The sequence below is a fragment of the Amaranthus tricolor genome, chromosome 5 (genome assembly GCF_026212465.1).
Source record: "Amaranthus tricolor cultivar Red isolate AtriRed21 chromosome 5, ASM2621246v1, whole genome shotgun sequence".
Taxonomy (NCBI): Eukaryota; Viridiplantae; Streptophyta; class Magnoliopsida; order Caryophyllales; family Amaranthaceae; genus Amaranthus; species Amaranthus tricolor.
Genome location: NC_080051.1, coordinates 2,228,392 through 2,241,399, shown reverse-complemented (window position 1 = coordinate 2,241,399; position 13,008 = coordinate 2,228,392).

The window sequence follows — 13,008 nt, the reverse complement described above, 5'->3', positions numbered from 1 at the left end:
GCTTGTTCATTCTTCATTGATCATTGATCCTTGTTCATTCTTCATCGTTCATTCTTCAATGATCATTGATCTTTGTTCATTCTTCATTGATCATTAATCTTTGTTCATTCTTCATCGTTCATTCGTCATTGATCATTGATCCTTGTTCATTCTTCATCGTTCATTCTTTATTGATCATTGATCCTTGTTCATTCTTCATCGTTCATTCTTCATTGGTCATTGATCCTTGTTCATTCTTCATCGTTCATTCTTCATTGACCATTGATCCTTGTTCATTCTTCATTGATCATTGATCCTTGTTCATTCTTCATCGTTCATTCTTCATTGATCATTTATCCTTGTTCATTCTTCATTGATCATTGATCCTTGTTCATTCTTAATCGTTCAATCTTCATTGATCATTGATCCTTGTTCATTCTTCATCGTTCATTCGTCATTGACCATTAATCCTTGTTCATTCTTCATCGTTCATTCTTCATCGTTCATTCTTCTTTGATCATTGATCCTTGTTCATTCTTCATCGTTCATTCGTCATTGACCATTGATCCTTGTTCATTCTTCATCGTTCATTCGTCATTGACCATTAATCCTTGTTCATTCTTCATTGATCATTGATCCTTGTTCATTCTTCATCGTTCATTTGTCATTGATCATTGATCCTTGTTCATTCTTCATCGTTCATTCGTCATTGACCATTAATCCTTGTTCATTCTTCATCGTTCATTTTTCATTAATCATTGATCCTTGTTCATTCTTCATCTTTCATTCTTCATTGATCATTGATCCTTGTTCATTCTTCATCGTTCATTCGTCATTGACCATTGATCCTTGTTCATTCTTCATTGATCATTGATCCTAGTTCATTCTTCATCGTTCTATCTTCATTGATCATTGATGCTTGTTCATTCTTCATCGTTCATTCTTCATTGATCATTGATTCTTGTTCATTCTTCATCGTTCATTCTTCATTGATCATTGATCTTTGTTCATTCTTCATCGTTCATTCTTCATTTATCATTGATCCTTGTTCATTCTTCATCGTTCATTCGTCATTGACCATTAATCCTTGTTCATTCTTCATCGTTCATTCTTCATTGATCATTGATCCTTGTTCATTCTTCATTTTTCATTCTTCATTGATCATTGATGCTTGTTCATTCTTCATCGTTCATTCGTCATTGACCATTAACCCTTGTTCATTCTTCATCGTTCATTCTTCATTGATCATTGATCCTTGTTCATTCTTCATCGTTCATTCGTAATTGATCATTGATCCTTGTTCATTCTTCATCGTTCATTCGTCATTGACCATTAATCCTTGTTCATTCTTCATCGTTCATTCTTCATTGATCATTGATCCTTGTTCTTTCTTCATCGTTCATTCGTCATTGATCATTGATCCTTGTTCATTCTTCATCGTTCTATCTTCATTGATCATTGATGCTTGTTCATTCTTCATTGATCATTGATCCTTGTTCATTCTTCATCGTTCATTCTTCAATGATCATTGATCTTTGTTCATTCTTCACTGATCATTGATCTTTGTTCATTCTTCATCGTTCATTCGTCATTGATCATTGATCCTTGTTCATTCTTCATCGTTCATTCTTTATTGATCATTGATCCTTGTTCATTCTTCATCGTTCATTCTTCATTGATCATTGATCCTTGTTCATTCTTCATCGTTCATTCTTCATTGACCATTGATCCTTGTTCATTCTTCATTGATCATTGATCCTTGTTCATTCTTCATCGTTCAGTCTTCATTGATCATTTATCCTTGTTCATTCTTCATTGATCATTGATCCTTGTTCATTCTTAATCGTTCAATCTTCATTGATCATTGATCCTTGTTCATTCTTCATCGTTCATTCGTCATTGACCATTAATCCTTGTTCATTCTTCATCGTTCATTCTTCTTTGATCATTGATCCTTGTTCATTCTTCATCGTTCATTCGTCATTGACCATTGATCCTTGTTCATTCTTCATCGTTCATTCGTCATTCACCATTAATCCTTGTTCATTCTTCATTGATCATTGATCCTTGTTCATTCTTCATCGTTCATTCGTCATTGATCATTGATCCTTGTTCATTCTTCATCGTTCATTCGTCATTGACCATTAATCCTTGTTCATTCTTCATCGTTCATTTTTCATTAATCATTGATCCTTGTTCATTCTTCATCTTTCATTCTTCATTGATCATTGATCCTTGTTCATTCTTCATCGTTCATTCGTCATTGACCATTGATCCTTGTTCATTCTTCATCGTTCATTCTTCATTGATCATTGATCCTAGTTCATTCTTCATCGTTCTATCTTCATTGATCATTGATGCTTGTTCATTCTTCATCGTTCATTCTTCATTGATCATTGATTCTTGTTCATTCTTCATCGTTCATTCTTCATTGATCATTGATCTTTGTTCATTCTTCATCGTTCATTCTTCATTTATCATTGATCCTTGTTCATTCTTCATCGTTCATTCGTCATTGACCATTAATCCTTGTTCATTCTTCATCGTTCATTCTTCATTGATCATTGATCCTTGTTCATTCTTCATCGTTCATTCTTCATTGATCATTGATGCTTGTTCCTTCTTCATCGTTCATTCGTCATTGACCATTAATCCTTGTTCATTCTTCATCGTTCATTCTTCATTGATCATTGATCCTTGTTCATTCTTCATCGTTCATTCGTAATTGATCATTGATCCTTGTTCATTTTTCATCGTTCATTCGTCATTGACCAAATCCTTGTTCATTCTTCATCGTTCATTCTTCATTGATCATTGATCCTTGTTCTTTCTTCATCGTTCATTCGTCATTGATCATTGATCCTTGTTCATTCTTCATCGTTCTATCTTCATTGATCATTGATGCTTGTTCATTCTTCATCGTTCATTCTTCATTGATCATTGATCCTTGTTCATTCTTCATCGTTCATTCTTCAATGATAATTGATCTTTGTTCATTCTTCACTGATCATTGATCTTTGTTCATTCTTCATCGTTCATTCGTCATTGATCATTGATCCTTGTTCATTCTTCATCGTTCATTCTTTATTGATCATTGATCCTTGTTCATTCTTCATCGTTCATTCTTCATTGATCATTGATCCTTGTTCATTCTTCATCGTTCATTCTTCATTGACCATTGATCCTTGTTCATTCTTCATTGATCATTGATCCTTGTTCATTCTTCATCGTTCATTCTTCATTGATCATTTATCCTTGTTCATTCTTCATTGATCATTGATCCTTGTTCATTCTTAATCGTTCAATCTTCATTGATCATTGATCCTTGTTCATTCTTCATCGTTCATTCGTCATTGACCATTAATCCTTGTTCATTCTTCATCGTTCATTCTTCATCGTTCATTCTTCTTTGATCATTGATCCTTGTTCATTCTTCATCGTTCATTCGTCATTGACCATTGATCCTTGTTCATTCTTCATCGTTCATTCGTCATTGACCATTAATCCTTGTTCATTCTTCATTGATCATTGATCCTTGTTCATTCTTCATCGTTCATTCGTCATTGATCATTGATCCTTGTTCATTCTTCATCGTTCATTCGTCATTGACCATTAATCCTTGTTCATTCTTCATCGTTCATTTTTCATTAATCATTGATCCTTGTTCATTCTTCATTGATCATTGATCCTTGTTCATTCTTCATCGTTCATTCGTCATTGACCATTGATCCTTGTTCATTCTTCATCGTTCATTCTTCATCGTTCATTCTTCATTGATCATTGATCCTAGTTCATTCTTCATCGTTCTATCTTCATTCATCATTGATGCTTGTTCATTCTTCATCGTTCATTCTTCATTGATCATTGATCCTTGTTCATTCTTCATCGTTCATTCTTCATTGATCATTGATCTTTGTTCATTCTTCATCGTTCATTCTTCATTTATCATTGATCCTTGTTCATTCTTCATCGTTCATTCGTCATTGACCATTGATCCTTGTTCATTCTTCAACGTTCATTCTTCATTGATCATTGATCCTTGTTCATTCTTCATCGTTCATTCGTCATTGACCATTGATCCTTGTTCATTCTTCATTGATCATTGATCCTTGTTCATTTTTCATCGTTCATTCTTCATTGATCATTGATCTTTGTTCATTCTTCATCGTTCATTCGTCATTGATCATTGATCCTTGTTCATTCTTCATCGTTCATTCTTTATTGATCCTTGATCCTTGTTCATTCTACATTGATCATTGATCCTTTTTCATTCTTCATTGTTCATTCTTCATTGATCATTGATCCTTGTTCATTCTTAATCGTTCATTATTCATTGATCATTGATCCTTGTTCATTCTTCATCGTTCATTCGTCATTGACCATTGATCCTTGTTCATTCTTCATCGTTCATTCTTCATTGATCATTGATCCTTGTTCATTCTTCATCGTTCATTCGTCATTGAGCATTGATCCTTGTTCATTCTTCATTGATCATTGATCCTTGTTCATTCTTCATCGTTCATTCTTCATTGATCATTGATACTTGTTCATTCTTCATTGATCATTGATCCTTGTTCATTCTTAATCGTTCATTCTTCATTGATCATTGATCCTTGTTCATTCTTCATCGTTCATTCGTCATTGACCATTAATCCTTGTTCATTCTTCATCGTTCATTCTTCATCGTTCATTCTTCTTTGATCATTGATCCTTGTTCATTCTTCATCGTTCATTCGTCATTGACCATTGATCCTTGTTCATTCTTCATCGTTCATTCGTCATTGACCATTAATCCTTGTTCATTCTTCATTGATCATTGATCCTTGTTCATTCTTCATCGTTCATTCTTCATTGATCATTGATCCTTGTTCATTATTCATCGTTCATTCGTCATTGACCATTAATCCTTGTTCATTCTTCATCGTTCATTTTTCATTAATCATTGATCCTTGTTCATTCTTCATCGTTCATTCTTCATTGATCATTGATCCTTGTTCATTCTTCATCGTTCATTCGTCATTGACCATTAATCCTTGTTCATTCTTCATCGTTCATTCTTCATTGATCATTGATCCTTGTTCATTCTTCATCGTTCATTCTTCATTGATCATTGATCCTTGTTCATTCTTCATCGTTCATTCGTCATTGATCATTAATCCTTGTTCATTCTCCATCGTTGATTCTTTATTAATCATTGATCCTTGTTCATTCTTTATTGATCATTGATCCTTGTTCATTCTTCATCGTTCATTCGTCATTGATCATTGATCCTTATTCATTCTTCATCGTTCATTCTTCATTGATGATTGATCCTTGTTCATTCTTCATCGTTCATTCTTCATTGATCATTGATCCTTGTTCATTCTTCATCGTTTATTCGTCATTGACCATTAATCCTTGTTCATTCTTCATCGTTCATTCTTCATTGATCATTGATCCTTGTTCATTCTTCATCGTTCTTTCTTCATTGATCATTGATCCTTGTTCATTCTTCATCGTTCATTCTTCATTGATCATTGATCCTTGTTCATTCTTCATCGTTCATTCGTCATTGACCATTGATCCTTGTTCATTCTTCATCGTTCATTCTTCATTGATCATTGATCCTTGTTCATTCTTCATCGTTCATTCGTCATTGACCATTGATCCTTGTTCATTCTTCACTGATCATTGATCCTTGTTCATTCTTCATCGTTCATTCTTCATTGATCATTGATCCTTGTTCATTCTTCATTGATCATTGATTCTTGTTCATTCTTAATCGTTCATTCTTCATTGATCATTGATCCTTGTTCATTCTTCATCGTTCATTCGTCATTGACCATTAATCCTTCTTCATTCTTCATCGTTCATTCTCCATCGTTGATTCTTCTTTGATCATTGATGCTTGTTCATTCTTCATCGTTCATTCGTCATTGACCATTGATCTTTGTTCATTCTTCATCGTTCATTCGTCATTGACCATTAATCCTTGTTCATTCTTCATCGTTCATTCTTCATTGATCATTGATCCTTGTTCATTCTTCATCGTTCATTCGTCATTGATCATTGATCCTTGTTCATTCTTCATCGTTCATTCATCATTGAACATTAATCCTTGTTCATTCTTCATCGTTCATTTTTCATTAATCATTCATCCTTGTTCATTCTTCATCGTTCATTCTTCATTGATCATTGATCCTTGTTCATTCTTCATCGTTCATTCTTCATTGATCATTGATCCTTGTTCATTCTTCATCGTTCATTCTTCATTGATCATTGATCCTTGTTCTTTCTTCATCGGTCATTCTTCATTGATCATTGATCCTTGTTCATTCTTCATCGTTCATTCTTCATTGATCATTGATCCTTGTTCATTCTTCATTGATCATTGATCCTTGTTCATTCTTCATCGTTCAGTCTTCATTGATCATTTATCCTTGTTCATTCTTCATTGATCATTGATCCTTGTTCATTCTTAATCGTTCAATCTTCATTGATCATTGATCCTTGTTCATTCTTCATCGTTCATTCGTCATTGACCATTAATCCTTGTTCATTCTTCATCGTTCATTCTTCATCGTTCATTCTTCTTTGATCATTGATCCTTGTTCATTCTTCATCGTTCATTCGTCATTGACCATTGATCCTTGTTCATTCTTCATCGTTCATTCGTCATTCACCATTAATCCTTGTTCATTCTTCATTGATCATTGATCCTTGTTCATTCTTCATCGTTCATTCGTCATTGATCATTGATCCTTGTTCATTCTTCATCGTTCATTCGTCATTGACCATTAATCCTTGTTCATTCTTCATCGTTCATTTTTCATTAATCATTGATCCTTGTTCATTCTTCATCTTTCATTCTTCATTGATCATTGATCCTTGTTCATTCTTCATCGTTCATTCGTCATTGACCATTGATCCTTGTTCATTCTTCATCGTTCATTCTTCATTGATCATTGATCCTAGTTCATTCTTCATCGTTCTATCTTCATTGATCATTGATGCTTGTTCATTCTTCATCGTTCATTCTTCATTGATCATTGATTCTTGTTCATTCTTCATCGTTCATTCTTCATTGATCATTGATCTTTGTTCATTCTTCATCGTTCATTCTTCATTTATCATTGATCCTTGTTCATTCTTCATCGTTCATTCGTCATTGACCATTAATCCTTGTTCATTCTTCATCGTTCATTCTTCATTGATCATTGATCCTTGTTCATTCTTCATCGTTCATTCTTCATTGATCATTGATGCTTGTTCCTTCTTCATCGTTCATTCGTCATTGACCATTAATCCTTGTTCATTCTTCATCGTTCATTCTTCATTGATCATTGATCCTTGTTCATTCTTCATCGTTCATTCGTAATTGATCATTGATCCTTGTTCATTTTTCATCGTTCATTCGTCATTGACCAAATCCTTGTTCATTCTTCATCGTTCATTCTTCATTGATCATTGATCCTTGTTCTTTCTTCATCGTTCATTCGTCATTGATCATTGATCCTTGTTCATTCTTCATCGTTCTATCTTCATTGATCATTGATGCTTGTTCATTCTTCATCGTTCATTCTTCATTGATCATTGATCCTTGTTCATTCTTCATCGTTCATTCTTCAATGATAATTGATCTTTGTTCATTCTTCACTGATCATTGATCTTTGTTCATTCTTCATCGTTCATTCGTCATTGATCATTGATCCTTGTTCATTCTTCATCGTTCATTCTTTATTGATCATTGATCCTTGTTCATTCTTCATCGTTCATTCTTCATTGATCATTGATCCTTGTTCATTCTTCATCGTTCATTCTTCATTGACCATTGATCCTTGTTCATTCTTCATTGATCATTGATCCTTGTTCATTCTTCATCGTTCATTCTTCATTGATCATTTATCCTTGTTCATTCTTCATTGATCATTGATCCTTGTTCATTCTTAATCGTTCAATCTTCATTGATCATTGATCCTTGTTCATTCTTCATCGTTCATTCGTCATTGACCATTAATCCTTGTTCATTCTTCATCGTTCATTCTTCATCGTTCATTCTTCTTTGATCATTGATCCTTGTTCATTCTTCATCGTTCATTCGTCATTGACCATTGATCCTTGTTCATTCTTCATCGTTCATTCGTCATTGACCATTAATCCTTGTTCATTCTTCATTGATCATTGATCCTTGTTCATTCTTCATCGTTCATTCGTCATTGATCATTGATCCTTGTTCATTCTTCATCGTTCATTCGTCATTGACCATTAATCCTTGTTCATTCTTCATCGTTCATTTTTCATTAATCATTGATCCTTGTTCATTCTTCATTGATCATTGATCCTTGTTCATTCTTCATCGTTCATTCGTCATTGACCATTGATCCTTGTTCATTCTTCATCGTTCATTCTTCGTCGTTCATTCTTCATTGATCATTGATCCTAGTTCATTCTTCATCGTTCTATCTTCATTCATCATTGATGCTTGTTCATTCTTCATCGTTCATTCTTCATTGATCATTGATCCTTGTTCATTCTTCATCGTTCATTCTTCATTGATCATTGATCTTTGTTCATTCTTCATCGTTCATTCTTCATTTATCATTGATCCTAGTTCATTCTTCATCGTTCATTCGTCATTGACCATTGATCCTTGTTCATTCTTCATCGTTCATTCTTTATTGATCATTGATCCGTGTTCATTCTTCATCGTTCATTCGTCATTGACCATTGATCCTTGTTCATTCTTCATTGAAAATTGATCCTTGTTCATTTTTCATCGTTCATTCTTCATTGATCATTGATCTTTGTTCATTCTTCATCGTTCATTCGTCATTGATCATTGATCCTTGTTCATTCTTCATCGTTCATTCTTTATTGATCCTTGATCCTTGTTCATTCTTCATTGATCATTGATCCTTTTTCATTCTTCATTGTTCATTCTTCATTGATCATTGATCCTTGTTCATTCTTAATCGTTCATTATTCAGTGATCATTGATCCTTGTTCATTCTTCATCGTTCATTCGTCATTGACCATTGATCCTTGTTCATTCTTCATCGTTCATTCTTCATTGATCATTGATCCTTGTTCATTCTTCATCGTTCATTCGTCATTGAGCATTGATCCTTGTTCATTCTTCATTGATCATTGATCCTTGTTCATTCTTCATCGTTCATTCTTCATTGATCATTGATACTTGTTCATTCTTCATTGATCATTGATCCTTGTTCATTCTTAATCGTTCATTCTTCATTGATCATTGATCCTTGTTCATTCTTCATCGTTCATTCGTCATTGACCATTAATCCTTGTTCATTCTTCATCGTTCATTCTTCATCGTTCATTCTTCTTTGATCATTGATCCTTGTTAATTCTTCATCGTTCATTCGTCATTGACCATTGATCCTTGTTCATTCTTCATCGTTCATTCGTCATTGACCATTAATCCTTGTTCATTCTTCATTGATCATTGATCCTTGTTCATTCTTCATCGTTCATTCTTCATTGATCATTGATCCTTGTTCATTATTCATCGTTCATTCGTCATTGACCATTAATCCTTGTTCATTCTTCATCGTTCATTTTTCATTAATCATTGATCCTTGTTCATTCTTCATCGTTCATTCTTCATTGATCATTGATCCTTGTTCATTCTTCATCGTTCATTCGTCATTGACCATTAATCCTTGTTCATTCTTCATCGTTCATTCTTCATTGATCATTGATCCTTGTTCATTCTTCATCGTTCATTCTTCATTGATCATTGATCCTTGTTCATTCTTCATCGTTCATTCGTCATTGATCATTAATCCTTGTTCATTCTCCATCGTTGATTCTTTATTAATCATTGATCCTTGTTCATTCTTTATTGATCATTGATCCTTGTTTATTCTTCATCGTTCATTCGTCATTGATCATTGATCCTTATTCATTCTTCATCGTTCATTCTTCATTGATGATTGATCCTTGTTCATTCTTCATCGTTCATTCTTCATTGATCATTGATCCTTGTTCATTCTTCATCGTTTATTCGTCATTGACCATTAATCCTTGTTCATTCTTCATCGTTCATTCTTCATTGATCATTGATCCTTGTTCATTCTTCATCGTTCTTTCTTCATTGATCATTGATCCTTGTTCATTCTTCATCGTTCATTCTTCATTGATCATTGATCCTTGTTCATTCTTCATCGTTCATTCGTCATTGACCATTGATCCTTGTTCATTCTTCATCGTTCATTCTTCATTGATCATTGATCCTTGTTCATTCTTCATCGTTCATTCGTCATTGACCATTGATCCTTGTTCATTCTTCACTGATCATTGATCCTTGTTCATTCTTCATCGTTCATTCTTCATTGATCATTGATCCTTGTTCATTCTTCATCGTTCATTCATCATTGACAATTAATCCTTGTTCATTCTTCATCGTTCATTTTTCATTAATCATTCATCCTTGTTCATTCTTCATCGTTCATTCTTCATTGATCATTGATCCTTGTTCATTCTTCATCGTTCATTCGTCATTGACCATTAATCCTTGTTCATTCTTCATCGTTCATTTTTCATTAATCATTGATCCTTGTTCATTCTTCATCGTTCATTCTTCATTGATCATTGATCCTTGTTCATTCTTCATCGTTCATTCGTCATTGACCATTAATCCTTGTTCATTCTTCATCGTTCATTCTTCATTGATCATTGATCCTTGTTCATTCTTCATCGTTCATTCTTCATTGATCATTGATCTTTGTTCATTCTTCATCGTTCATTCGTCATTGATCATTAATCCTTGTTCATTCTCCATCGTTCATTCTTTATTAATCATTGATCCTTGTTCATTCTTCATTGATCATTGATCCTTGTTCATTCTTCATCGTTCATTCGTCATTGATCATTGATCCTTGTTCATTCTTCATCGTTCATTCTTCATTGATGATTGATCCTCGTTCATTCTTCATCGTTCATTCTTCATTGATCATTGATCCTTGTTCATTCTTCATCGTTTATTCGTCATTGACCATTGATCCTTGTTCATTCTTCATCGTTCATTCTTCATTGATCATTGATCATCGTTCATTCTTCATTGATAATTGATCCTTGTTCATTCTTCATCGTTCATTCTTCATTGATCATTGATCCTTGTTCATTCTTCATCGTTCATTCGTCATTGTCCATTGATCCTTGTTCATTCTTCATCGTTCATTCTTCATTGATCATTGATCCTTGTTCATTCTTCATCGTTCATTCGTCATTGACCATTGATCCTTGTTCATTCTTCATTGATCATTGATCCTTGTTCATTCTTCATCGTTCATTCTTCATTGATCATTGATCCTTGTTCATTCTTCATCGTTCATTCGTCATTGACCATTAATCCTTGTTCATTCTTCATCGTTCATTCTTCATCGTTCATTCTTCTTTGATCATTGATCCTTGTTCATTCTTCATCGTTCATTCGTCATTGACCATTGATCCTTGTTCATTCTTCATCGTTCATTCTTCATTGATCATTGATCCTTGTTCATTCTTCATTGATCATTGATTCTTGTTCATTCTTAATCGTTCATTCTTCATTGATCATTGATCCTTGTTCATTCTTCATCGTTCATTCGTCATTGACCATTAATCCTTCTTCATTCTTCATCGTTCATTCTTCATCGTTTATTCTTCTTTGATCATTGATGCTTGTTCATTCTTCATCGTTCATTCGTCATTGACCATTGATCTTTGTTCATTCTTCATCGTTCATTCGTCATTGACCATTAATCCTTGTTCATTCTTCATCGTTCATTCTTCATTGATCATTGATCCTTGTTCATTCTTCATCGTTCATTCGTCATTGATCATTGATCCTTGTTCATTCTTCATCGTTCATTCATCATTGACCATTAATCCTTGTTCATTCTTCATCGTTCATTTTTCATTAATCATTCATCCTTGTTCATTCTTCATCGTTCATTCTTCATTGATCATTGATCCTTGTTCATTCTTCATCGTTCATTCGTCATTGACCATTAATCCTTGTTTATTCTTCATCGTTCATTTTTCATTAATCATTGATCCTTGTTCATTCTTCATCGTTCATTCTTCATTGATCATTGATCCTTGTTCATTCTTCATCGTTCATTCGTCATTGACCATTAATCCTTGTTCATTCTTCATCGTTCATTCTTCATTGATCATTGATCCTTGTTCATTCTTTATCGTTCATTCTTCATTGATCATTGATCTTTGTTCATTCTTCATTGTTCATTCGTCATTGATCATTAATCCTTGTTCATTCTCCATCGTTCATTCTTTATTAATCATTGATCCTTGTTCATTCTTCATTGATCATTGATCCTTGTTCATTCTTCATCGTTCATTCGTCATTGATCATTGATCCTTGTTCATTCTTCATCGTTCATTCTTCATTGATGATTGATCCTCGTTCGTTCTTCATCGTTCATTCTTCATTGATCATTGATCCTTGTTCATTCTTCATCGTTTATTCGTCATTGACCATTGATCCTTGTTCATTCTTCATCGTTCATTCTTCATTGATCATTGATCATCGTTCATTCTTCATTGATAATTGATCCTTGTTCATTCTTCATCGTTCATTCTTCATTGATCATTGATCCTTGTTCATTCTTCATCGTTCATTCGTCATTGTCCATTGATCCTTGTTCATTCTTCATCGTTCATTCTTCATTGATCATTGATCCTTGTTCATTCTTCATCGTTCATTCGTCATTGACCATTGATCCTTGTTCATTCTTCATTGATCATTGATCCTTGTTCATTCTTCATCGTTCATTCTTCATTGATCATTGATCCTTGTTCATTCTTCATCGTTCATTCGTCATTGACCATTAATCCTTGTTCATTCTTCATCGTTCATTCTTCATCGTTCATTCTTCTTTGATCATTGATCCTTGTTCATTCTTCATCGTTCATTCGTCATTGACCATTGATCCTTGTTCATTCTTCATCGTTCATTCTTCATTGATCATTGATCCTTGTTCATTCTTCATTGATCATTGATTCTTGTTCATTCTTAATCGT